Here is a 27,056-nt window from a genome sequence, read left to right on the forward strand (position 1 = left end):
GTTTTTCCCACCACAGTGTGTCGAGAAGCTGGGCTCTGTCTCCATCCCTCTCCAATTCCAGTGTTTTGTGTTTCCATTTCCCTGCACACCTGCAGGGACTGCAGCCCGACTGGCCGTCCGGCCGGAATCGTGGTTGCTCTATGTTCCGTCCCTTCAAAGGCCAGAAAGAGGTAGGGTTATCACAGCCACCAATCTGCAGCACAGCCCTCCTTAATAAGAGCCCTGTTCATAATTGGTATTGGGCATTATTTGGGCAGACACAAAAAAGGCCCTTGCCATGTTCCCTGGAGCAGCCCTGCCTCACGGGATGGAGTTAACTGGGTTGCTGCAACCCGCTGCCTTGCACATGCCTGACGAATGTGCTCTGGGAAATCTTCTCCACAAGCATTTTGTGGCTAAGAAGTCAAGTGGATATCACTATACTTGCACCAGGAAGAGGATCCTTGTGCTCTATATATGGATACCAGCCACATTTTGATTTAAGAAATTCCCTATTTTGAGATATTTGATGATTTTTCCTGCAGACTCATTTCCCACAGCCCTTAAATAGATTTCTGCCAGCTGTGCAGTTCCCTCTCCCCTTTACCTATTAGCCTCACTGATGATGAGACATTTCTTAGGTCTGTGAGGGAAATGAGTAAAGCTACACAGGAAGGGAATTTCTTCTGGGGGGAAATTATGTGATTTTGAAACTTAACTGAGTTTGAAATATGAGTTTCAAACTGAACTGAAATCAAAAATGTTTGAAATACTCTTCCAAAGGAAAAATTAATACTTCAGATGTCAGAAAAAAAGTCTTCATCAATAATGCTTTGCATCCCAGTTTCAGCCTTCTCTAGACTGCACTGTTGTCTGTAATAGAATATGCATTAAAAATTAATGAAAAGTTGTTTTGAAACAAAAAAATAGTAAAAGAAAAGGCCGAGAGAATATCTTGACCTTGTCAGGAAAGTGCCAGTGGAGCCTCTTGCAAAGTGACTTTGTGTTGAAAGCTCTCTGTTCCCACAGAAAGTTACCATTTTTTGAAGAAACAGCACTTTTTTTTCCTGGCAGGAAAGGGTTCAACCTGAATATTCGCAAGCAGCAGCTGTCCAAATAAGCTATGTCAAAAATGTCTTCTAACGACATTGAAGAACGAGCAAAAGTATTTTGGTCACTGAAATGAATGTACTTGATATCACACGTTTTTCCCCTATTGTTTTTCAGACGTGTTTCCCAAAGCTAGAGAGCCCTCCCTCCTCTGCAGCCTGCCGCGGGGTGCTGCTCGAGCCGGGGAATTTCACCCTGCCGTTTTGCTTCACGGCAGCGGCGGGAGCGGAGGAGCCAGCTCTCAGGCGTGAGGACCACGCGCCAGCCTTACCGTGGGCTCTTTTTGGCAGCCTGGGTGTCCTCGATGCCTGCTGTCACCGGTGCGACCGCTCCAGGGCTCGCAGCCCTGAGGGATGCATCGAAGGCCCCAGCAAATTTTACACCCCTAAATCCCCCCTGAGATGCCTCAATCCTGCGTTGCATCTGCTACCGCTAGCTCTCACGCAAAAGAGCCTCGGTGAAGGGACAGCAGATGAGCAGGTCCCTTTCCTTTCCCTGCAGTTTGCCCTCCGTGGTGAGTAAGAGCATCCCAGCTGCTTTGTTTTTTAACATTTTGAAATATCAATGTGGGAAAGTAGCCGCTTTCCCAAGATTCGCACACGTTTGTGCGTCAGGCACAAGCGAACGGAAGGTGTTTTTCCAGCAAAGCGAGACCTTGCAGGGAGGCCTGATGGTGGGGGTGGCTGTGCCCCAGGAATGGCCTTTCCTGGAGGAGGAGGAGGAGGAGGAGGGGGGAGGGAGGCGAGGAAGGTGGGTGGAGGAAGCCGGTGTAACCGTAGTGCCCTTTCTCTTTCTGCAGTGAGGAAAAGCGAACACCATTCCCAAACGCGGCTGGGAGCGTGGGGAAATCCTGCCTTCGTTGGTGAAGATACTGCAGATCCGGTGGCTGAGTGACATAAGCCCCGCTGCTGCCCGGGGATTTTCTCCCCGGCTCTGTGCAAACAGCCTGTCGCTTGCTCGCCGCCTCCCCCGGCTCGGCTGCGATTACAGGGCTCGGGGATTGCTTTCTTCCGAGTAAAAGACTTACGGGCGCACGCAGCGCGACAAAGGAACCCTGTAAAACCGGGAGCAGAGCCGGTGTTTGGCCCCGCGACCCCCCTGACCCCGCAACAGTTTAGTTAATGATTCGGGTTATCAGATATACTGGCTCAGCAGTGCATCCATCATGGGGCTGACAAGGATTCAAGCCTTCGAGGGGCGGGAATGTGCAAACACACTCAATCCTCGCCTGTCCAGCCCCCGGCGTGCCTCCCCCCTAAATCCGAGAGCAAACAGAGTGTTTCCATCGGGTGAAGATCGGTGATTTATTGGGAAATAATGTACAAGAAGGGCCTGCAGGACCTTGGCCTGCCTCACGTGCAGATTGAACCCACGCGATGCTGCTAGCTGCCGGCGCTCCTTGGGGCTCGTTGAGGGAAAAGCAGCAAACAAACAACTGCGCTTTACTTTCCACGATGGCCTTTGCCTGCTTCTCTGCAATATTTTCATTGCACTGGGTTAAGTCCTGTGGCCCAAGTACCTTGCTGAAATCAACAGCCTGCTGTGCTGAACCTAAGGTTTATACCTTGCATCCGTGCTATTTCTATGCCGCAGCTCTCTGCGCTCTTGCCCCTTGTCAATTATTTCTTTTCAGCCCCTGCCCAGGACACAGTGACCTCCATTGCCCTAGATACTGTCCAGTTCCTCCACCCCCTTTCTGTCGATTATTCTGCAATAAATCACAACAATCTTCACATGGTGAAAAAGCTCTGTTTGTTCTTGGATCTTGGGGAAGTCAGTAAAAATGCCCTCAGCCAGAGCAGCTCCAAGGACACCAAAATAAGGCAGAGAGAACTGGTCCTGCAACAGCAACAGCCCAGGGTTGCCCAGACCTGGACCTGACCCAAACTCCGAAGGTTTGCAATGGATGGCTTGCCCCTGTGTTCTTGGATTTCCTGATACTTTCATGCTTGAGCGAGGCCTGAAGCAAACTGCTGAAATACGTCTGGTCAGCTCACCAGCTTTTTTTACGCTCAACAGACTTGGAAAAATCTGGAAATGCTTCCGCTGAACAGACAGTTCAGAAACGAGCTTGAACCCAAAGTCTCTAAAGATCTGTCCTTCCTTCTGTTCAAATCCGGTCATAAATTCCCACTCCCGTTTCATTTTCTTGCCTCATTACGTCGTGACTGTGCTGGTGCGAAGGAGCAGCCAAACGGCAGATTGCTGCGAAGCCGGCTGGTGCCAAGGCCGGGCTGCGCGCTCCACGCTGGCAGGGCGAGCGGCACGCAGGCTCCGGGGACCTCTTGGACTGTGAACTTTTGGCTCTCCATCTTGAAGAAATACTTCCAGAAGACAGGCTGACATGTCCTGGAGGCTGAGCCGACTCTGTCTAACACCAGCCATCAGAGAGCACCAGGAGATGACAGACTGCAGAGCGAGGTGTGCACTAACCAGCCCAACGCGCGTCTCCTTTGCATAGCAATTATTTCAAGTAAGGTGAGAGTTAACTGCCTCTGGTTGCCACTGCCTGAAATAAGCCACCCTCCACGCAAGAGGCTGCGGCGCAGCCTGGACCCAGGCTGCAGGGCAGGTCTGCTACTGGCCCCAGCTATTCCTGCTTGCCCATGCTTCTGCATCCTTCTCCGTCCCCAAAAGGTACCTTGAGCCTGACCACCCCTGTCTCGCTGATGGGGATTATTTGTGGAGGTTAAGGGCGTGTGCCCAGAGCAGGGTTGTGATGGTTTCTCTTGGGCACATCTGCGCAGTGGCAGTGGGTTTAACCACTCTGCTTGGGTGATGCTGGCCCATGCCAGGTCAGCTGGCATCCCCTTGTCCGGTCACATCAACCAGGAGCTAGTAGGGGGTGGTGGGAATCACAGTGCTGTAATTTAGACCTTCCTCTGGGTCCCTAAACTTCCCCCAACCCCAGCTCAGCCTCCTTAAAGCTGAGTTTCGCACAGGTAGTACAAGAGCAAGGGAAACCTGGCTGTCGCGGGCTGTGCAGTGTGTGTGCGATGGGCACCTCTCAGCTGGTGGGTGGTGCCTGGCTCTCTAAAGCAAAGCGCGTGATGCCACGGGATTTGTGCTGGAGGCCCTGATCCCCCAATACGGGCACGTGCACCGGCTGGGTGCACCACCCGTATGCAGTGCTGCCAGCAGTGGGAGGCTGGTCTGAGTCTTGGAGCAGCATCTTGGGCGGTAGCCTGGGGAAATGCTGCCGCAAATGCACAAATGGGCAGATTTCCATCTCCACTCTCTCCCCTCCCTCCATGCTTTTACATGATCCCGGAGGAAGGCGCATGGGGCCGTCAGCCTGCTGCACGGCAGGAAGGACAGCCAGAGTGATAGCTGGTTACTGCTGCAGCATCTGAGCCCCTCACCCCACACTGGCAGCATCTGTGCTGGACTGGCCTCAGAGGGAACGGCACGCTGGGGAAGTCACGCTGCAGCGCTGCATGATAATGGCAGATAAGAGCCTTCCTGCCGTGATTACAGCAGGACCAAACAAGTTTCCAACCCTGTACCTGTGCCTGCCACTCCTTGAGACAACGCTGTCATCCCTGGAGGGAATGTGTGGGCAAGCAGGAGCAAACCAGCACCGTAAGCCCTGCTGCTGTGTGGCAAGTAAACATTGCCAGGCACCTTGTCCTAAGCAAGGGGTGACTCAGGGAGCTTGGGATGGGGAAATCTCCCAAGGAAATGTCCTGGCAGGGCTGAGCATCCTGACTGCATTGGGCTTGGAGGGATGGGGAGCAGGAGCTCAAAGCACATTGAAAAGGGACCAGGAGGGAAAAGGACTGGATGCTCAGCCAGCAGCCGGACGGCCGTGTCCGCCGTGGACACACACAGCCCCGCCGCATCCCACCACCAGCTGCAGGGCTTTGTCATGGCAAGACTTCACCAGCCACTGTGGAGGGCAGGAGGGGATGGCCAAACTCTCCAGTTCTCCAGTGCTTTGCTGCACCGGGACCTCACTCACAGGGTCTTGCCTGCTTTATAAGTCATTGAGGGAATTATCATTTTGCTTTAGAGAGAGCTAAGGGCTTTGTGGTGCTGTACAGTTCGCTCCCCTCCTGTCCCAGCAGCCGACCAAAGAGGGGAGCTTTAGGCTCACTGAGGGCTGTGCCTCTCTCTTCTCTTCTATGCAGTTGCTTGGAGAAAACATACCTATTTTTAGAAGCACACATATATGCAAGTCCTACTACGAGCATATAGACACCATATGATTCTTACCTCGTTTATATGGCAGAGAAGTCATGGGGGTTAAGCCAGGGGAAAACAAGTGCAAATAAAATCAAAGCAAGGCCCATGCCTGTATAATTTGATGTGCAGCTGAAAGTGGTTTCTGAAACTCTTGTGTTGGCAAGCTCAGTGCGTCTGTGCTCATTTAATTTTAGTGCCTAACCTGCAGTCTGGACAAAGAGCATAACGTCATGCCAGGGTGTGCATTCAGCATGTACAGTCAGCATAAAGGAGCAAATAACGGCCCTTTCGACCGAGGTATTTAGCAAAGCCCACAAGAAGGAGCTTTCCATCTATCTCAGAGGGCTCATTTGCATTGAGAGAGCCAGTTCGCTTCTCCGAACGCTTCTTGGCCTGCCTGAAAGGTACCACCCCAACAGCTTTCAAGAAATATTTTAATAGGTACCACTGGCTACAAGTCTGTAGCTGCAGATCAGAAAGGTCACCAGAAAAATGACTCTGTAGTTCTTGTTTTTCTCATTAAGAGTTAATTTTCATAAAATAGAGGGATCACCAGGATGCTTTGCTGTCCTTTCTTCAGGCTGTTTTTTGCAAAGGAGCCACAAGGCAGAGCCAGTATCTCCCCCTCAACATTTTGAACTGGTAAATACCTCCTTGCTTTCTGGAGTTGTCCTGTGGTGCGATGGTTGGACGTAGGCTTTTTCATGAGTTTCTGTGGTATGCTCAGTCCTGCAAAGGCCTGCTGGGTGAGCTACCTCCTTTTATCCTGAGATTAGAGTCAACGGATATAGTGGACCATCTCCTGGTGTTTGCATCTTGGGAACCTGGGCCAGGCAATTGGGCTGGGAGTTCAGAAAGAGAAGGTATTGTGCATGCAATCATGCATGCCATTTGGCCAGCTCAGATCCGGGAAATGAAAAGGTGTGCGGAAATAAAACAGATTAATAATAGAGTCAGACACTGGCAGTGATTTCTACTTTATTGAGGAACCAGCTGGCAAGTCTCCTGCTCTCCACTACTGCTCAGCAGATAGACAACTCCAGTGTCAGAATAGCAATGATATTATGTCATGACTAAAGATGCAATAGGTCTCTCTAGATGTAATTAGGCGCTCTCTGAAAGGAAGAAACTACAGTTAAGCCTTGCAGGCCTGTTTATCTAACTGCAGAGGGCCCTCCTCAGGACATCCAGTGCTAATATATTATCACTAATGATGACAACCAAAAGTTTCTTCTCCACATGAACTACAATTACACATTTTCACTTGGCTGGAAAGTCCTGTTTTCACAAGCGAAATTTTTCCTTCACATAGGACAACAACCTACAGATTTTTCCTTCTTATGTTTCTTTTTTGGACTCTCTGTTTTCCTCTGCTAATTGGGTTTAAATCGTTTCCAGCATTATTAGATTGGTATGAACAATCACCCACCACTTTTCTCTTCTGCAAGCCTCCATGTGTCATTAGATGCCCCACATTTTTAAAGTTAGCCCAAAGGCAATATTTGATGTCTCAAACTAGCTATCATCACAAGAGTGTTTGCCAACCTTTATTTCTCCACCAAACACTTTTTCGGTCTGGTGTTTGGCATCTGGACTAAGTGTTCTTCTTACCTCAAGTTCATCTTTTGCAAACATTTTTTCTATAACAAGCATATTTTAAGGACCATTGCCCCTGATGTCCTACGCTATGTCCTGTGCTTAACAGAACAAATTGTTGTGTAAAGCTCATAAAAGGCTGAAGTAGCTTTGCAGGAAGATGGCATTTCTTCATGCAGTCCAATGGCGTCTGGAGATGGCTATTACCTACAGACAGTAGGGATATTATAACAGAGCCTCCAAAAGCAGGGCTGCTTCGGAGGCTCTGAAAGGTCAGGTAATACCACCGGTGCTTCTCACAGGCACTACTGTGAAGGGAGCCGGAGAAGTATTTCAGTTAGATCCCCAAACAGGTAAAATGAGCCAAGAAGGAGGCAGTAGGAAAGCCTGAGACTGTCTGAAGGGAAAGTCGTGGCAATCTCCGCAGTCTCTGATGGGCTGCGGGCAGCTCCGGCATCCTGGGGGGCTGTGGTGGATGGGAAGGTTGCACTGTCTGGGCTGAAACCACTTCCCCAGCTCTGGGAAAGCCCAGCAGCTCTGTGAATCATATCCTGATGCGTGCAGACCACAGTGTGGAGATGTCTGCTGCTGCATCCTTCTGTCTGGCTGGTTGGACTGCTCTTGCTAAAGGACAGGGTTTGTACTGCCTTGTTAAAGCTCTTACTGTTCGATAATTCCCAGTCCAGCAGCTGCCATGGCCTGCTCTTCTCCTTCCTAGTGCAGAAGATAAAGCCCAGCAATGCCCATTTGGTTCAACATCACCATCCTTGCTATTGAAATTCCTTTTTAAAGAGATCTGTCTCCATACATCTGCAATATTGTCTCCAGGAATAGCAGGCTTGTTCTGGGGCACTGCTCCATCGCTCATCCATCTGCAGGATGGAGATGCGATTCTCTCTCCCAGTGCCAAATTTTTCTTCCGCCATGATGCACCATTTTGCAGAGGAGTCCACTCTCAGATTTATTGGCTGTTCATGGATGCTAATTCTAGGGCTTCTTCAATTAAATCATCTCATTTCTTTCTGTCTTCCCCTGCTGAACTGTTGTTTGGCCAAAATCTACTTAATTCCAAAAAAGAAGGAAATACACCAGTGACTGCAGGAAAGACATTTCTTTCTTTGAAATGTTCTGGCTGGTGACAGTTCTCTAGACCCCAGGGAATATACCCTGGAGAGACCAGAAAGTGCTAGCCACAGCCAAGGTTGCAAGTTTTGCAACCTGTATAATTTGCTGGCTCCTGCCCGGGATGCCCAGGAGTGAGCTGGTTACTTTGGGCAGCCTCTCCTCCTCAATGCCAGAGGAGATCGCATCCAGTTACACTGTCTTGCCAGGCTAAGAGGGACTTGGGACTGTGCACATATACTCACTGCCCAACCGAAGAGAAAGCTGCTGTCTAGAATTAGGCCTGGAGCTGCATGTTTCAGATTGAGGTGTCTGTCCTCAGAAAAACTGGCAGGGAGACGGCATCGGACCCACAATTTGTTTTACCCCCTGAACACAGATCCCATTTTTATGCATTGTAGAGAGCTCAGACTCAGCTTTGAAAGCAGACTGAGGCTTCCGAATGCACCAACATCTCAAGCTCATGCTGCAATCCTAGCTCCAGCTTCTACTCAGTGTGACACCTCTCGACTCTGATGACTTTCCTTCATCCCACTAAGTACCTGCCTTTCTAACACTATCATTAGGAGCTGAGCTTTGCTATGCAGTCTCTGATTAATATCCCTCTGCAGCTGCCTCCTAATGTCATTCACAGTCACTTTACTCCACTGAAACCTGTGGGCAGCTTTCCATTGATTTCAGCTGGGAAGTTGGAGCTGACCCTCAGAAATCAGGGCATTGCAGTTGGCGGGTTTCGTTGCCTGCGAAATGGACCAAAATGCCACACAAGTTTGTTCTTCAAGTCCTCTCTTGGGTAGAAGGTCCTGCTCCAGCTCACACAGCCCAGTGACTGCACTGATCCTGTTGTAAGGAGCCGTCGTCTCCTTTCTGCCTGAGTGAGACACGGCGCAGAAGCTGCGGCACCTTGGAATTTCATTCATGCATCTGCTGTTGCACCACCGCTGCCAATCCAGCCGAGGCTTTAGGAGAGGAGAACATGATCACTGTGCAGGGCGCTGGTGGAGTCACCGCACAAGCAGAGAAGACCATCTAATCCTCACATTCCGTGCAGGAAAGAAAGCCCCCAGTGAGCTAAACATAAATGGCCAACGGTGTGTGTTATTTTAAGTTCGAAAGCCTAAAGGCAAGGTTTAAAGGCGAGTCTAATGGCATTTTTTCATGAGCCTTAAGTCCCCTTGTCTCTTGCCTGGATTGCGTCAGCCGGCAGTGACATATTTTGGTGCAGGACCAGTCTCTGCTTCTGTTCTCATTGCACTTTAAGCCTCCACATGCGGCAGGACCAGGCAAACTGAGACACGGAGCAAATGCTGGCTTCTATCTACATATCCTGTCATCCAGGATTGACAGAGAGCACAAAGTGGCCTCATGAAGGGATAAAGTCAAACGATACGCCTGCCTGATGTCTCATGCTACACCACGTCTCTCCTCCTTGGAGCCAAGGGAAGAGCTAATAATGCCCTGCAGTGATTTCCCTGCCGGCTGACTGTCTGTCATGGACCACTCGCTCCCGCTGCAAGGGAAAGGCCCTACAGGGATTCAGGCTGCACTGCATCACCTCCTCGTAGGCACCCGCAGCAGGCAATGAGATCTGCTAAAGCCCCACAGGCATCCACCTTCCCCTGCTTTCTGTTCTGGCCCCTGCCCTGGGCATCCCCCAGCTGGATGCACTCAGCGCTCCCGTGTGCCCCGAGACCATCCCTTGGCAGCAGCATCTCTCCCTTATGCTCCTTTTCCACTGCCATTAAATCATTATCCTTTCCCCAACCAAGACAAAAATCTATGATGTTACACTGTGGATGTATTTAGGTCCCATATTTAGCCACTTTGTCCCTGGGCGCAAGCATGCTAGGAGGTGAAAGGAGGCGCGCAAACGGAGAAGCCAGCACCGAAACACGCACTTTCCAGACAGCCCCGGAGTTCAGCCCCCGGCTGAGGAGGGCAGCCCCGGGCAGAAACCCAGCATGTCCTAGCAAATCAGCCCCGTTTCCACTGTGTTTATGCTGCAGTAACTGAGTAGCCTGGGTTTCTGTGTACATACTGATACTGCATGATATTAAATAATGTGTTCCTATTTAACGTTTTTCTCCACAGGAAATAACTTTAGAGGTATTTGAATGGTCCCCAAAAAATCCGCAGTATCTGCCGGACTTACATTTTCATATTCCAGCAATGATTTCCAACAAAAATGGCATTTTTGTGAGAGTCCTCCAGCCAGCTCTGTAATAACTACAAAATATAGCCAGCTTCAACTTTTGCAATGTTTTATAGTCCAAAATTATGCTGAACATTTTTGCTATGATACAGATGGCTCTCACTGAAACAATCAACCTTCCGATCTGGGATGAAATCTGGAAGATGGCAGGGTTTTTTTCCAGGAGGAAAGCTGACTCCTGAGGACAAAGCAGCCCAGGTCCTTCCCCAGGCAGGATGGATCTGGGCCAGCCATGGGGGTGCTACGCAGCGGCGTGCCGCCGCGCGGGGACTGGGTTGGTGCAGGACAGTTGGATGGGCCCCAGGGCTGGAGCATGGATTTCAGCCCATCTTCCAGGATTGCCTCGCTTACATAGGCACCAGCAAGGGCTGACATTTGAGCGCGAAAACCCTGGCCTGGGCACCCTGCTGCTCCCATCCACCCTTTTCAGTATAGACACGCAGAGCCATATGACACAGAAAACCACCACCGGCACTTTGTTTTCTGAACACAACCCCATTTTAAATGATCTATCCTTTTTTGTTGTTTTTCAGCCTCGGTGGCTACACTCTTCTCTGTTGTTGCAGCCCCCCTCTTCCAAAACCTCACCTGCCTTTTTGCTCTTTCTAGCCCAGGCTTTTCTGTCCTTTTTTCTGTTCCATTTTCTGTCACCTGAACAGCGTAGCTCTCACAGACAGCATAGATAAGGAAAAGTGGATAAATAGTTTACAAGATTGGCTTTCTTTCCCTGAAATGACTAGGCCGGCTTTCAAAATTGCCTTTTCTACTCAGCTGTTCCACGGTAGCATCCAAGGGACATTACATATAAATTGGACTGTTCGGAAAGCAAAGTCCCTTTGATGAACAGGGGAAGTGCCTTATGGTCTAGTCCCTTCCAGTGAGTAGAGCAGAAAGTCTCACGAGGATTGAAAAGGACCTTGAGCACGGTGGTCTGCTCACAGCATCCCTGCATGAACATCATTCAGGCTATGCAAAAAGTGTCCCTGCCTGTATTTAACACCTGCCCAGGCTCATAGGGTGTGTTAGGCAGTGAAAAGAGATGAGGACCAATAGACCCTGTAGACCACGAACACATTCCTTCCCTGTGGGGCGAACAGAGGTGGACTAGCCCTGTCTGCTCCTCTGCAGAGACCAGAGAGGTGAAGGGGAGAACTGACCCACATGAGGCCAAGCGATCTGCCTCAGGCTGCCAACAAGGCAGCAGCAAAGCTGCACGTGGTCCAGACCCAGCTGCTCCACTCGTGCATGGAGAGTGGATGCAGGTGGTTGGCTCTGCACTTGCATCTTGAGCCTCTTTCCAGGCACCATGACTAAAATCAGACAATTTTAAGCTATGGGGACAGGAGATAAATGGGCCTAGTTCTCAGAGGTGGCCCACAGTATCATAACCATTAAAGGTAACTGGGACTTGTGGCTACCAAATGTTTCTGGAAAGCAGGCCCCAAATCTCTAGAAGCAGGTAGCTGAAAGCACCAGTCGCGCAGGGCAGGCAGTGTGGTCTCACAGAGCAGCACTTGGAAGTGCAAGCTTCAGCCTGCAGTGCAGCCCCAATCTGCTGAGGGAGTCTGGGCAGACCTCGATATTTGGGCATCTTCTTCAGACTCTCTGGGAGCTGAGGACTTTTCCTGACTTGATGCAGAAATATCAAAGTTAAAAATCCACCAGCACTGGTTTGTGGAAGATGGGAGTTGGGTGAAGGAGAGGGGACGGTGGTTCCAACAGTTCTTGCTGAATTTCCCTTAGTAGCACTAGAGAAAATAAAGCAAATTGGAGATGTTCATAAGAAATGTACCAGGACACCTCTCTGTTTCTCTAAAATTAGTTGGTTTATGATGGTGAAAATGAAATCAGTTTAAAAAAGCCAAAAATGATCTTATTAGCGATAGGCTTATAAATGCACTGGCTTACCAGATAGAGGAAAGGGCAACATCTTTAATAGCTTCATTAAAATAATGTCTTCCACCTCCCCCCTGGCTCTCACCATAGATCCTCCCTCTCCCATGCTGGCGACTGTGCTGGGATATGCCCCTGATAATCTTCTTCTATACTGAGAGCCCTTGGAGGCAGGAGTGACATGGAAAGAATCCCAGCATTTCCATCTGTCGAATTCCCAAATGGCAGTAACCTGACCCCGAACGGAGTGGATATGCGCTGCATTATTACTGGTGTAGCAGAGCAAACAGCCTGCGCTCCTTGTCATGCATTATTAAGTGAGCTCAGAGAGAGGGAAAGACACCAATGAGAGAGTGAGTGAACCTGAAAAGTGGAAAAGTCAAATCTATCCTCGTAAAAAAGCAGCAAGCCAACCCCAGCCCCGAACAGCCTCGGTAATCAATGAAGCAGCTGCTTTCATGGGCAGAGCTGAACAGACATGAGACAAAGACTTGACAGCCGTGCTGATGATTTGGTGCAATAGTGCTTTTTTCCCATCATTTTAGCAACTTCCTAGAAAGAGAAGGAGCCTATGTGAAAAATGAGGCAGTAAATGTTAAAGTCCATGCCACCCTTGCTTCTGTCCTGGCTAGTTCGGGGGCCAGGGACTGGGGATACTTTATCATTGTGTGAGCAGCCACAGAGCCAGGCGATGTAACCCCACACGGGAACCTGAGCCAGCTGCCAGCCAGGCCAAGTGCTCCTGAGATGGGTTCGCTGGCACCCAAGGCTGGGTGACCCCACGACTGGTGCAAATCAGCCTGGCTGCAAGTCAAGCCTCACACAGGGCCAGCCACCATGGCAAGAGCACGCCTGAGCTGTCGGTCAAGGTCACCCTGTGCCCCAAGTTTAGCTGCAAGGTTTGCATCCCTGCAAGCTCACCTAGACTGCTAAACTACCATGCAGTGAAACTGCAGGTCTTGAAATACACCTTCAACAAGGCAAGAGTGTGGGTGCAGGGTTCATCCTCTGGGATTCTGTCACCCATGGATGTGGATGGGATTTTGGAGGGGGGAATGGTGGAGCCCAGAGATCGCCTGCCTCTGCCCAACCGATCAGCATCCCAGCAACACGGAGAAGGTCTCAGCCAGCAAATAACATTGAGCTCACTTGCAGGGAAAGGCCATCCGCCAGGTCAGGTCCTGGATCGGAGCTGTAAACCCGACCGGATATGCAATCCTTTCTCAATCTTTTTCTGAGACTCTTTAATGATGCTGTTATGGATGCTTTTGCCAATTTTCCAGCCCAGTGGCAACTATTGCTTACATGGAAAAATAAGAGTGCAGAGGATCTTAATATATTTCTAGCTGCTTTTAATGAAATTTAATAACCTGAGCAAAGAGAAGGAACCAGTCCTGTGGGACCAACTAGTTCCTTGTGAACCCAGAGCCTGTAGTCTGAAAGCCTGGCTCAGGCAGAGTGAAAATGGACACTCCTATTATTTGCAGAAGAGGCATGATTGCAAAGGGCCAAGTATTGCAAAACCCCAGGCTCTGCAGAAGGCTTTGCAGGGTGATTTATTGTTACCTGCAAAGACGTGACTAAGGAGCTCAGGAATCCTGAGCCAAACAACGGCCCATTGATAAGCCGCACGACACTGCGGGCCAAACTCTTGGCTACCCCCCCGCTGACCTGTGGAGGTGTCCTGGGCTCGCCCAAAAGGCGAATATGTGCAGGTGAAAGGCAGTTGGGAGCACAGCAGCCCACTGCTGCAGGCCAGAGACTCTGCACACGCGAGCTCATTCACTTTTGACAGTAGTGGATGGACCAAATCCTTAGCTAGAGGCAAGCAGCTTCATCACCATAAAGAGGCTTAGGGTCACACCTCTGCTAACAGATTTTTTTTTTCAGGGATGTTTTCTTTCCACTTGTGCTCCTGGAAATGCAGAGCACACAAATAGAAAAGGACAAATCAATAAGCCTTTATGAGCCTTGAAAAAGCTTCCTTCTTGCTCAGGTAAAATCTTAGTTACACTCTTTTTGTGGCTGGTATGATTCATTATACTGTCTTCTCTCCCACAGGCAAGTAGACATAAAAAGGAATATTTTTCAAATTCAGGAAGGACACCCCCACCACACCTCAGTATTAGCATTATTTTCACCAGGCCACTCAATTTGTTCTCTCCGGATAAATGCAGACTCTTGGTCATGCCTGGTTTGCTGCAGCATAGGCTGGCATACAGGTGACTGGTGTTCCTGGGCATTGGTACGTGCTTGATAGACAGCTCATTTCCACATGTGCCAGAAAACTCCTCAGATCCTCTGAGCTCGGCATTTGTCGTCACTGAAGTCAGAGGCAAAACTTCCACTGGCTCCAGTGGGAGAAGGAGCCAGTTTCATACAGCAAATCCATGCATATTGCCATATGTTGCTTTTTCTCCTCGTTCTATTTTCCTTTCATCTCTGCTTCATCAAAGAAATGGAGCTGATCATTGCAGCCACTCGGGGTGTTTGCACAAAGGCAGTAACTCAAGCCCTGGAGTATGCTGTTTTGGCAGCGTAGTCTAGGCACTGCGTGTTGTTTCAGCTGACCTCTTCCACAGCTTCTGCCCTGGCCTCTTCACTACCTGCAGGTGGGTCTAACACAAGCCTTTCCTCCGGTACATTTTTTAAAACCGCTTTCCTTTGACTCGCTTGTGTATTCAAGCTGTTCATTTCCTACTTAGCAGAAAATCCGAAGGAGTTCATCTGAAGGCCTTTCCACTAGGAAATCTGCACGCTGCATTATTTTTATGGCTCTGCAGGGCCAAGAGGGGCTCGTGAATGGGAGCAGTCCCCACCACGACCCTCAAAGTGGATGCTACTGGGCTTCGGTGCTGGTGATATGGCTTTCCTCCGGCGGGACAGTTACATGTCACTCTCCGTCCTGCCACACTTGATCACCCACGCTGGACCTGGCGCTGGACTGCAGCCTCATGTGCAGGATGGGTGCTGCAGTTCAAAAGAAATTATGACATTCTTTCATGTAACTGTATCCTTTGGAAATGAACCCTCACACTGAGGGAGACACCAAAGGCATTCGGTTAATCTTTGCAGTGGTCTGGACAGATCCTCTGTGATTCTTCCTTTGTAAGGACTTTATTCCAAACCTGCTACAATTGACCAAAGTCTTTGTAACGAGTTCACTGGGCCCCTGATGGGTTTGGAGAAGGTGAGGGATGAAATTCTCTTTCACTGCATTTCTCAGCTCTGCTTCCCCACTGAGTGAAATTTCAGGATGGAGAACAGTCAGATTAAAGAGAGACAATCCCAGCTGAAACATGTACAATTTGCATATTCCATTAAAAAAAATCAAAGGGGAGGGCGTGTAAAATATTTGCACCCTGGAGCATATAACAGTGTATGCCCCAACAAGATGCTCCATGTAGGGCTTATTTACTCTGATGCCTAATAACAAAAAAAGTGAAAGAAAAAGAGGCTGCTGTAATTTTCACATCCCAAAGTATTCTGGCTCATCTGATACACAGACCATCTCTTAAAAGAAACAGATACCCCTAAAAAGATTGGGCTGAGTTTTGGTAAATTGCATACTTTTGAAGGTCAAACTAAATAGATTCCTTGTGCAGTGGGAGGTCCTCCATTGATAGAAATCTTTATTGCTTTAGTTCTGCTGTTTCATTTAGCATTTGATGGGCCCCAAATACATGGGAGGTGAATGGAGGATACATGTGTCTTTCTCTGCCAGATTTTACTATGGCATTGTGAAAAATCTAAATAGCAAAACTAGGTTTGCTTTAGATTTATGAAAGCATGGGATGTGAATTTAATTCTGCTGCTGGCTCAGCTGGCAGCCAGCTGGATGACAGTGACAAGGTCACAGCTCTGTGCCATGGTTTCTTCATCTATAAAAATTGTTATTGATCCCTTTTTAGAGTATTTTGAGATCTACTGATGGAAAAAGTGCTGTCTAATCCCTAATCTATATATCATTGTTGTTAGCATTAGCATTCTTATTGGTTTTTATTACTGCCGTGGTTGTTATTAGCATTACTATTGCAGTCTCGTAAGGGAACACGCCTGGATGGGAGGACACCACAAGCAAGGGCAGAGCACCTCCTCTCACTCGAGGCTGCCCTGGTCCTTCCCCGGGCAGCGGAGCAGCTTGCTGGTGGCCTCTGTGGAGTTATGGGCCAGAGGTGTTCTCCTCGCTCATCCCATCTTCCCCGCAGGGGTTTTCTCATGAGTAAAGCCCTCCTGTGTGAACGCCCCATGTCTGCCTGAAAACCAGACCTGCGGCATGTCTCACATCCCTCAGCGTCCCACGGCCCTCTGTGCCTTGCTCGACCCTTCCTCCCCCTCGAAGAAGGCTGGTTCCCACCGCCAGGTGCAGTGACCAAGTTACATAATTCTCTAAGACACTGTTTTTTTCCCATTGAGTCTTCCTCACTGTTGGCCTACCACAGTGATGTATTGATTTGCTTAAAGGCAATGGCTGAGTCCCTCATAATTTATTGAAAACCAGCCGGGTGTTCTTTTGCTGACTCCCACTCCTTATGCAGCTCACATCATAGCAACCTAGTGCCAGCAGTGGGACCTTTTTAAGAATACAATCCCTCTCACAGAGCATCTTTCAAGAAAAACAATACACAGGAAGAATGCATCTTGAGACATCAAGAGTTTTAGCTTTGGTTTGTTTGCTTTTTCCCAACAGCCTGCCTTTAAGGTACATCATTTCTGGCATCAGGTTTCCTCACGTAGAGACCATTTAAGTACTTAAGGTGCTCTCTATGTACTCAGCCAAATGTTTTGCCAAGAAACCTAGAATTTCTTTGCTTTAAAGGCATAAAGTCTTCCATCTGAGTCTTAATTATAGGGTTGAATACACAATGAAGCTGCAGCTAAGCCCCTACATGTATGGAATGTAACACCACTTCACTGCACCTCACCTGAAAGACAACCTGTAAAAAAGCCATAGATGAATAATAAACTGGAAGGACACTAATAAGAAAAGAGAAAAGATTAAGAAAAAGAACACCCTCCAGTAAATAATTAGCCTTTTTCAGATTACGCCTCTCCTGATAAAAGACAAAAAGCTCTGTCAGGAAGTGACTCCATCTGAGAACCTGACTTCCAGAAAATGTGGTTTTAGTGGTCTAGACCATCTGCTCATAACCACAGAAAAGGTGGGTCTGAACCCAGTCTGGATTCAAGCTCTCTTGACTTCAGCTCTCCCAAACCACACTGATGCGACCTCATCTACTGTGTCACACCCGGCCCCAGGTGAGTGTCCCAGGGCAGACCCCAGGGGTGATGGTGTCCCAAACCATCCTCAGGAAGAGTAAGACAAAAAGCTATTGCTGCTGGGACACATCCTTGGTGTTAGTCAGGATTTGCAATGCTGAAGTCAACAGGAAATTTGCCCCAGCTTTCTGTGGGCACAAGGTGAAGCTCACCCAAAAGGCTGCAGATGCACTTCCCACTCACTTCTTGCAATTGGGCAGGAGCCAAGGTGTCTCTGGGGGGCTCTGGGGACATGCAGAGCCTGGCTGCTCCTTGGGGCTGCTCCCACTGCCCTGAGCCTCCCAGGAGCACAGCGAAGTGGTGAGCAGCAGTTGCCCAGCAGCACTTGGGCCACCCTGGGGGCAGCGTGGCTGCTAGAGGGGCCTGCCGATTCTGCAGCCACCAAGACCTTGCTCCTCTCTCCCTGACACACCATTGCTGCTGCCAGAGCTGTGCCATGGGCACAAACTGGGACATGCTGTCTGGCTCCGGGGAAGAGGAATGAGTATCTGGGATCTCCTTCCTGGGAAGGCCAGGCCGAGGTGGGAGGGTGCCCAGGGCAGAAAGCCCTGGAGAGGCAGGTTTGCTGTTGACGCCTTTCCCTGGTGCCACACAGGACAAAGAGCCTGAAAATGGAGTGAAATATGCCTGATAAATCCCCACCATGACTGACAGCATTCAAAGACTGGGTCATCTGCTCGGAGACAGAGGCAGGAGGATAGAGAATAGCTAGATGAAGTTAGTGCTGCTGTTACTTCAAGAGAAACGTGAACTGCGTTTCTTGGCAGTGGAAGAAGCCTCATCAAAGCATACCTGAAAAGAGGGAGCATTCTTCACCCGGAGCATATAGTCTTCATTTTTAACCTGTAATTTTTTTTTCCATTGAAATATCAAATTAGCTGCTTTAGCTCCATCCCTGATTACATGTTTTTCTTTTTTCCTTTTTCCAAATGGCAAATTCCTGCAAATTCAAACAAGTTATATCACCCAGCAGAATTAATTTTTAGTCAGGACATGCCTGTCATTCCAAACAAATTAGATATCTGAAGGGGTGGGTTTAGCCACATTTCTGTGCACTAACAAAACCAAGTAGTTATGATCCACACGGGGCCAAAACCAGTGTTCTTCAGGCGACAGCAGCCCCTATGCATACCAGCACCTCGCTGAATCAAAGAGTAAACACCTATTGTACCAGGGCCCAGTCATATGCCACTGTGGGTCTCTGTACCCGATGTTTAATGACCTTGTCAGGGAATGTGTGTGCTGTACTCTTATGTTTTTAAGAAGGCATAATAGAGCTTTTGTCTTCTGTTTTTTCCTGTGCGGCAAGTTGCAGCTAGTCTTCAAACTTAGCTTAAAAACTTCACTTATTACTTCTGGACAGTTCTCTTGCCAGTTCTGTATGCTTTTCTTTTTTCTCTCTCTCTCTTCAGCTGGGTGTCTCAGCAGATGTTGAACTTCTTTTTTAGTGCAGTAACTGATAGTTTGCAAACCATTTGTGTGTGTGTGTGTGTGTATTTGCAGACTCACAGTCTCCAGTTCATTGAACAATCATACGGCAAGAGCATAACTCCTGTCTGAAGTTCTAAAATAAAGAGTAATGCTCCATTCAAAGGGCCCTGAGCTTAGTCCCTCCTGATTCAGCAGGGAAGTTTACTACATGCCCAACTTTCAGCACATGCTGAAATGCTGCTGAATGAAAGACCCTGTGAGTATTTAAGTGCAGCGCTGTCTGGAAATGGAGGCCAATGTACACGAAAACCCTTTTCTCTCTTGAAGCTTTTGTAGACAATGAAAACAGTGAAAACGCAGAATTTAAGACTGAGGTGAAAGTCTCATTCCTTCCCACTTGGAAACTTTCAGGATTGCTTAGGGATCATTTTGCCCTATGTTTTTCTTGGTGTGGGTCTGGGTGTGCAAACCACATGTAGAGTATCAACCTGCAGTAAATTCAGTTACAAAATTAGAACTGTGCTGTTTCCAGCATCTAAAACATCATTTCAGTTACAGAAATGGACACTTTAGTACAGGTAAGATAACAAATTGTGCACATACGCCCCATAAAGTTGATACAGAAGCTTCATATAAATTTTTTGGCTCAAGAAGATGTTTGGAATAAGGAAGTGATATTAACTACTCATGGAGCATTTAGGAGGAGGTCAGGGCTTTGGATAAGTTTTTCAGTGCAGCTGTGGGTTTTTTGTAATTCCTTACATTCTGCTTTGAAAGTAACTTTAAATAACTGCAGAACAATGTTGTGGGCCTGAGTAGGATTCATCTCACTGTACTTTAGACATTTACAGTGCTGATGTCTTATCACAACCAGTTACTCCTAGGTCCCTTCACAGTCACAAAAGCCATTCTTAGGGCGGATTCATCTAATTTATTTTAGTCATCTATTTTAGCATGAGATGAATCATGTCTGAAGCCATTAACTATAAAGGAAGGACAACAGGCTAGATGGTAATCAACTAGATGAAAACATCTGAAGTTAGGGAGAAGAATTTCATCCTAAGTACCATTTGAGTGTTGAACTACCAGCCAACTGCTTTTTCTGCAAAATTTGGAGGAGAATTAGTCAGGGAGCTGGAGGAATCTGCCTCTAGGCAAGGAACATTATCATCTCCTGGCAGGAAGAAAAGGGACTGGAAGTGAACAATTAGGAAAGTGTATGAATATTAAAATCCTAATGGTTCCTGAGATGCCTCTTAACTCTGCTAATAGCTGCATGGGATAAAAAATACACAATGGGCCTTCCTAAAGAAGTTGAATATGAAGATATACAGAGTCTTTGAAAAACTGATTTTACTTCATGCTTTCTAATGCCTTTCTGGAGCTAGCATCAAGCTGCATGGCGGCAGGAAGGCAGGAGGTCCAGAGCTCTTGATCTCAGTCAGGGAGGGTTGCTCTTCCAAAACTACCTGAGAACTTCCTGAAGCTCATGTTGATCTAAGGGGGGGACCCAGAGAAACCTCCTAAAGGTTACAAGATTCGGTCCACTGAAGTCTTAAAGAAGCAAGCTCAGAAGATTTGCCAGCAGGTAGGCTTTTTGCCCCTGTTGCCTGAAGGCGAGATGTGCAGGAGGAGATGAGGAACCAGAGAGGTGAGGTGAAGGACACAGTTCTGTCCCCATTGCTCTGCCACATGCCACAGATGTGGGTGCAGAACAAAAGCAACTCTGCAGGGTGGACACTGGAAACAGATGGGACGAAGGACAGAAGTACATGAAGGTTCCTACGAGGGTGGGAATGAGGCCCTGAGCTGGTAGGTGGTTTACCAAGAACATGCTGGAAATCTGAGGCAGGGAAGGGGACGGACTCTCATCACTCATGTCTCAGCTGTATGCTTCACTCAGAAGGACACTACTCTTCCCTCTGGATTTGGAGTTGCTGACCCCATACACTACATGCAAGCATCCCTGTGCTGTCCAGATCCACAAGGTGCCACGGGCCCCAGGGCATGTGAGAGCATTGCTCTGACATACCGGCCAGGGCACCGTGACACAGTCCAGGGCCAGCCGTGTAGCTGAGTCCCAGGATAACCAGGAGATGACGGATCAGCAGGATGTGTCCCTTCCTTCAGGTGGGATGCAGGTGGCTCAGCAGCCCCCGCACCACACGATCCATCGCTGGCTGTCCCGTGGAGCCCCAGCTCAGGAGCACACATGATGCATGGGACTCCCGACTCCAATATGACCCATATGTGCTTGTGCCATCTTCCAGGACCCTGTAAAACACAAGACTGTGCAGGCTGCATGTGAAAACACATTTACATACCTATCTCCAGACAGAGGTATTTTTATAGGTTTATGAATACAGAATGCTTCTAAGTATGTTCCACAGTGCTGTAGAAGACCATCATGTATAATGTGGTAGTACTGGGTCTGGCACAGAGGCCAACGGGAAGATAACACTTCCTGTCCCAAAGCGCTCACGATCAAAATGCTAGACAAGGGGCAACAGGTGGACCCAGACACACAGACTGGAAGGAAGCACGTGGCGAAAAAAGAAACACAGAAATGCATGCAATGCTTATGGAACTGCACTGCCCTTTTATTGAGATGATTTTGCCCCTTTCTTTCCAAGCACTGCATCAAAAGATTCACATGCTTGACGCTGGGATAAGAGATTGTGTTGTGCAGATAACACTAGAGACAGAAATCAACTATAAGCATACATCTATTACTGGCAACTCAGAGGAGCTTCTGCCCTATACAGGAGATCCCAAATTAGATATTTTTGTTCAAATGACACTACTGCCCTTACAGCTTTTCTCACCAGCTGTCCTATGGAGTAATATGTTCTATATTCGTCTGTTTACCTAGTCTGCTGTAGGAACGGTTCCTATGACAGTTTCTATTAGAGAGAACACCTGCAAGTAGAGTTTGAAACCCAGTGCTCCTTGATTCAGAAATTAATTGTTCGTCTTGATAAGCTGAAGGCTGAATCATTAAACAAAAAGGGACAAGTATGAGCTTTCAATGAGCAGCTGGACCTGCATATAGGGAGTAGCCTGTAGGACAGTGGAACTTGGGAAAACAATTTTCAAAATTCCCCTGTCTGTCAGTGTACTACGTGATGGATTTGAAATGAAAGCCTGTAGTTGCCTTCCTTGGTTAACTACCTGGCTTATAATAAGTCTCCAGACCCCCAGGCTTGCTGTGGCAGGCACAATACAAACATATGGAAAGGAGACAGCTCAGAGTCTACAAGCTCATCATAGGTTGGATTTTCAGCTTTTTCTGTTTTTTTTTTTTTTTTTTTTTTTTTTTGGTTGGTTGGTTTTTGGCTGCTCATGAATAAGAACTGGAAAAAAGGTTGCTTGCAGTTTCACACAGACCAAAATCAAAAAGCAAGTTCAGATCCAGGAAAACAAATCTGCCAGTCTGATGATCCTTCTGCATCCTTCAAAATTAAACTGGAGTCTGACATGAAGTTCAGATTTCAGCCCTCCAAAATGCAGTCTCAAAGGCAATTAAAGATGCCTGCACCCGCAAACTCTCCAGTAGTGGGATCTAATAGTCATTGGAAAACTGCCAACTGACTGTACCATGGAGATGAAACTGGACTAAAGCATCTAAATTGGAAATGTTGTTTAGCCCTTCTCTAGGTGGCAGAGGACTGCTCCTTGGGGTACATTTGCTAGAAGTTTGGGCCTAGTGTCTAGCAAGGTTTTTTCCATTACTGTCTCAAGAGACATTCCCACAATTTTCTGCAATGCATAATCAGAAAAAAGACCTTTTTTTTTTTTTTAATGGGATTAAGTATTTTTCCTTATCTGGGGGTCTTATCACACAGCAGAATGAAGTATGCCTGCTGCATGTGTTAGCTACCATACTAGCTTCATCTCTAGCAAGGATGCTATGACACAAACTTTAGCAAGCACAAGTAACCAGAAAACGAACCCTCTAGGAACCTGAGTAAGCAGTCTGGAAAAGTAGGACATGGTGCTTTCATTGTCCCATTCCTTCTGCTAGTTAGATGAAGACAGACTGGACATACTACAGTGACTGTCTTGCTCTGTGGCCTTATCCAGGCTTTAATCTCTTGTTTGATAACCCCTCCTTACAGGGGCGTTTCTGTGCTCCTGATCTGAGGGCTCTCCTCCAACGTCTTGCCTGTCACTCTCTGTGGCTTGCAAGTCCCATGACAGGAGTAAGTGGCAAAGAAAAATATCACTTATTTAAAAGGCTGGATTCTTCTCTTTGGGCTTCATCCTCGTAGGATTCACTACACATCTCCTTAGATTTGCTTCTGCAGTTGAGCAGCCATACCCAGGGCTGACCTTAAGCACTTTGTGTTGGGTGCAAGCAGACTGAAGAGCAAATGAAACCTCTGCAGACAAACTCTTCTGTCTTAATGGCACAAATCTAGGAATCCGACTTCACATTTTGGCTCTTCAAGACATATGGCTGAGTCAAAGAAACATGAAACACCTTGACAGCAGCTTGGGCTTTTGCTGGGAGCCTAATTTCAAGAATGACCGAAGAGGGCTTTTGCTGGGAGCCTAATTTCAAGAATGACCGAAGAGAGCCCTTCAGCCCTAATCCCAAGGCCAACCTGGCAAATCAGAATCATGTATCAGAGTCAGAATCACAGATCTGGATGCATATGGTGGCCCAGCAAACTGCTAAAACCAACACTGGCAGCACTACCACTTGACCCACCCTACAACACGATACAACTCAACTCTTACAATTGATGCTTTGCAGAGCCAAGGAACCAATTAATTCTGCAGGTAAACTAATTCTTGAGTTCAGGCCCAGGATCAAAGGTGAGAGGAGCTCACTGAGGAGAAAAATCTTAATTTCCTTTAAAAATTAAATGCTGTGTTCCACTGCTCCGACATGAGGTAGCACTTTGTTGTGTGAAACAACATTAAAAGCAGTAAATCTGACGTGTGCAAGCTCCCCCAGCTCTGGCTGCCACTTGGAGGTGCTTGCCTGTCTCCCCGTGTAGTGGGCAGATAGCAGGAGCACCCCCCCCCAAACGCCTGGCCTCAGACAGGACAACCCCCCTCCCAGGGAGCCCTAGAGATGGGGTCAGCTTATACAGTAAGACCCTGCTCTGCTCAGATAGCTCCCTATTTTCAATTTTCAATAATTTATTGGTACTTAAACCCATGAGAGAAACTTCCCCATCAAGCTAATTGGTTTGGGACTTCGTAGCTTTATGAAGCAAACAGTGCTGGAAATCTCGCAGCCCAGGGATGACAGTCCAGGGCTCACTCGGATCGGACAAGCGCACTGCGTAAGTACGGGGTAGCTGCCCCTCTCCAGCCTTTCACAGGCTGCCACCTCACTGGGGTTATATTTAGTGAGGCATCTGCGGTGACAGTCATTTTTTCAGTATTTAGGAAATGTTAGTGCTGTCTTCTGGTTGGCTGCCAGGTGCTACTGGGAAACATTTGTTGGGATTATTTTCGGCGCTCCCACCACCAGAGTGCCCATCAATCACTCCCGTGGAACCGATTCAAGTCTGTCTGGACCACATCAGCCTCGCAAAGTCCTCCTGCTCCGGGGTGGGGGGAGCATGAGCACGAGGAGGCTCAAGGGAGGCATTCAGATCATTTTTTAGGAAATTCCTGTCACGCCAAGCTGGGCAGAACCCACCCAGGTCCCGCTCTGAAGTCCAGTGAAAACAGAGAAGTGATCGCTCTTGCTTTTAGCAAACTTTGGATCAGGCCCTCCAAACGTGCCAGCCCGCAGGAGCAGTGAGGGGTGACGTTTAAAAGCAGCAGGCCCAGGCAAGGGGGGTGCTCCGGGCTCGTGGTGAAGGTGTCTTCCAAAATGGTTCCCAGGAGGAGAAGCTGTGCGGCTGAGCGAAACGCTCTCCTTCCCCCCGCGCCAGCAGATTGTGTTGCAGCAGAATTTTTCGGAAGTGGGTTATTGTTCTATTTCATGCTGGCTTCTTCCAAGAAGCAGCTCCAAGGTTGCTTTTTGTGGGGGTCACTCTTCTTATTTAGAAAGTGGAACGCACTAAATAATAGCTTGCAATTAAGTGAGGCAACAGAGGCTAGCAGAGAGCACAGAGTTTTTATAAGTGTTGTTATTACTGAATTGATACGCTCTGTTAAACCCTTTATTTTCTTTAAAACAGGAGTCTTTTTTAACATACTTTGGCCACAGCAGCATTAAAGAAGTGTGGCTCAAAGAAATACTTCTGTCAGGCCTTGTTTCACTCTCTCCCTGGTTCTCCCCACTTGTATTTGCAGGGTCCAGACCTGTGTCCACACCTCATTTATAGATGTTTCCCACTGGGGCTTGCTCTTTGGCTCTTCATGCTCCCGGATTTTTCTTTTTCTATTCTTTTTCCACCTCTCTCTTCCCCTTCCCCACAGCTCTGCTTTCTTGTCCTTTATGCTCTCCCATGCACATCTCCTTATCATGGGCTGACCGTACGCATGCAGGGATCAGCGAGGGAATGTACCTCCAGGGAGGCCTTGTCAAGCTACCGGGTGCTGTGGTCAGGCCTGAGCAAGGTCCGGCTTGCACAGGGCTCATCGCTGCTGGCAAGTAGTTACAGGTCAGGGCAAGGTGTTAGAGCTCAGCCCCAAACCAGGGAGCGGCTGATTTGCTTGTGAAGGGCCGGTGCGAGCTGCAGTTGCCTCATCAGCACCACTCCGTGGTCTTCTACCTGGTATGTCGCAGGGCATTTGATGTAAACCTCTGGGAGAATAAGTTATGGTCACAAAGTTCCTCGTTTCAGGAAAATCCACACATGAGGCAAAGGGGAGGGTTTCCTGGCCAGCTGAAAATGGCAAAGACCCTTCCTCAGCCCTGCACCCCAAGCAGGGCGCACAGCCTGGGGCGGCAGCTCCGGGGTCTGTTGTGGACCCGGACCTGCAGTTGAAAGCAATCACAGAGGGTTTCTTTCTCCCAGCAAGAATTTCTCTCTTTGCACCATTGGGGCTCAGTATTCTCACAACTGCTTTTTAATCTCCATGATTCAGTCAGCTGCTCTTTTTTTTTATTTTTTTTTTCACTGGAATATATACATATATCAAACTGCTGGTAACAATAGCAATATCTTGTGAATAATGTAATTAACAGTTACAAACAGATGGCTGCAAATTAAAAATGATTTACAGAGGAAATCTGGACACTGTTTAGAACAACTGATAAGATATGGAATTTTGCAGTCAGCGTGTGGACACTCTGTGGCAGAAAAAAGACACAAAATTTCCCAAAGGCATTGTAGATGATGGATGGATTCTTCACTCTCCTGTATTGTATCTCCCGTTTCAGCTTCTGCCTTATGTGAGCTTAGAGAAGCATCTTTTAATGAAATTACTTATTCAAGTTTTGAAATTTCCACGGTGGTGGTGATTTGTTGATTCTCTGTGTTATATATTATGGCAAAAGCAGATACGGGATGGCTGGCTCAGTTGCTGGGGGTGGGGGTGTCCTGTTTGTGCCAAGACGTTAGATGTAAATCCCCTGCAGCTGATGTTTTTATGATTCAAGCAGGTTTGCAGATGTCCCGTTAGCTGCGTGTGATATATACCATTGTCACAAGCTCATCCTGATATGCCACTCCTGAGAAACACTGCTGAATCATCCAGTTGTTCTCTCTAAAACATCCGTGCAAGTGTTTGAGCAGAGTCCACGTTACCTTTCCACACCTAATATTAACTCCCTGATCTCCCTTCTGCTTTGTTCTCAAGGACAAATGCCACCAGCCACCACCTCTCCACAAAACGCTCCTTCTCCCACCAGGCAGGCAGAGGCACGGTGCACAGTCAGGGACAACAGGCTCTGCCGGAGGGTGAATTTTCTACCTCTCTGCCACGTCAGAAGAGCCCAGATCTCTTGAGGGTGGAGGACGTGGCTGGGGCCAGGCTGCTGATGAACGTTTGTCAGGAACAAGGGGAGGTGCAAGTTCAAAGTGAGGTTGCTCTTTCAGAAGGACTCTGAACAGAGTTTCTTCCTCTGCTTTCAGTTTAGTTTAATTCTATTGCAAAGTGGAATTAAGAAAAAAAACCACTTTTATTGTCTCCAGAATAACTGTACGTACACAAACCCATCGAGTCCTTCTCCATTACTTCCCTCTGCTGAAAGTGCCACCAACCAGGCTGGCTGCAATGAGGAAAAGACTCACTTCCCAGCAAGAGCTGCCGTAGGGCTGTGTCAAGCCTCTCCTTAGCTGGGAGGAAGGTCCATCCTTTTCAGCTTGAGGTCAAAGCAGCAGTTCAAAGTAGA

The 27,056-nt window shown here is 48.1% G+C and overlaps 1 long non-coding RNA gene across 1 annotated transcript; it reads left to right on the forward strand.

The window, feature by feature from the left end:
• The first annotated feature begins 1,390 nt into the window (after positions 1–1,390).
• Positions 1,391–15,395, forward strand: LOC135328439 (uncharacterized). Its single transcript, XR_010389296.1, has 3 exons — positions 1,391–1,603; positions 1,889–3,567; positions 14,159–15,395. It is a non-coding gene; the product is annotated as an uncharacterized LOC135328439 (long non-coding RNA).
• Positions 15,396–27,056: the final 11,661 nt, after the last annotated feature.

Source organism: Dromaius novaehollandiae, chromosome 5 (assembly GCF_036370855.1).
Source record: "Dromaius novaehollandiae isolate bDroNov1 chromosome 5, bDroNov1.hap1, whole genome shotgun sequence".
NCBI classification, from domain to species: Eukaryota; Metazoa; Chordata; class Aves; order Casuariiformes; family Dromaiidae; genus Dromaius; species Dromaius novaehollandiae.